We start from the raw sequence: 1,138 nt of genomic DNA, 5'->3' as shown, positions 1-1,138 counted from the left end.
TATATATATATATATATATATATATATATATATATATAACATACAGACATTTCATGTGTAATTTTTTTATGAATTTGTTTATTAAAGTAATCTATTTAATATTAATACTGTGTACAGTTGATGTTGTAATTGTTATGTTATTTTTGAAAATTCAAATTTAATAACAATTAATCATAAGAAATACAATATTTTAATTATTATTTAGACTAAGCATATAATTAATTTAATTAAGCATTATATTAAGCGCAGCGAGTCGTCCTGAAAGGAACCGCTTAACCAACCCTTACACCTGCGAGGTCTGCGCCCAAATCCCGAACGTGATCTTTCAGGAGGATTGGTGCGCTAACAGTAAAACCTGACAAAGTAAGAACCACTTGGCGACACTTCTCAGCTGATAAGGGAAACAATCGAAGTTGAGGCGGCGGTATGCAGAACCGGAGCACCACAGTCTCGGTTAGTTAACAGCGGAGGGTCGGGAATAGAAATGATCGCACACTTCCTTTGTGGGCTCTTTTCGGAGCAGCGGTGTTTGTGTGAAATAGTTCGGGAGCAAATCAGGAGACGAATTTAGAAGTTGGCTTCCACAACGGGACGGTGTATTCGGAATTCAGCGCCGATTGAAGAATTCACTATAAATTATTGAATGTAATTATAGGCACCGACTTGCCTTTAATTATAGCGCATTCACAGACACCACCGGTACTTTTTAAATCACATAAATCACTAATTTATTTACATTGTAATTTCCGGTCGGGATAATTAAATGCAAAACGTTCCGATTCATTCTCGAATTATTCAATACATCAACAATTATTCTTTTCTGATTTATTTCATTTGAAATATTCGATATAACGAAACAAGTAGTTTATATTCGTATTTATTGTCTGATTTTGATATTTTAAACATTAAGTGAGGTGAATTTAGAAAAGTAAATTAAATCTTTATAAAATACTTATAAATCTGTCGATTAACTAACTAAATAACAACATTTTTTGTTTCTACTTGATCAAGTAAGTGACACTTGCTTGATGTTAATTACTTTTATTGTTTAGTATTAAACTAAATTTCTGAATTATTCAACTGAAATGATGGAAGTGAATATTACCATAGTAATGGTATTGCGTTAAACATTAAAAAA

Source organism: Aethina tumida, chromosome 2 (assembly GCF_024364675.1).
Source record: "Aethina tumida isolate Nest 87 chromosome 2, icAetTumi1.1, whole genome shotgun sequence".
NCBI classification, from domain to species: Eukaryota; Metazoa; Arthropoda; class Insecta; order Coleoptera; family Nitidulidae; genus Aethina; species Aethina tumida.
Note: the sequence above shows the minus strand (reverse complement) of the source record.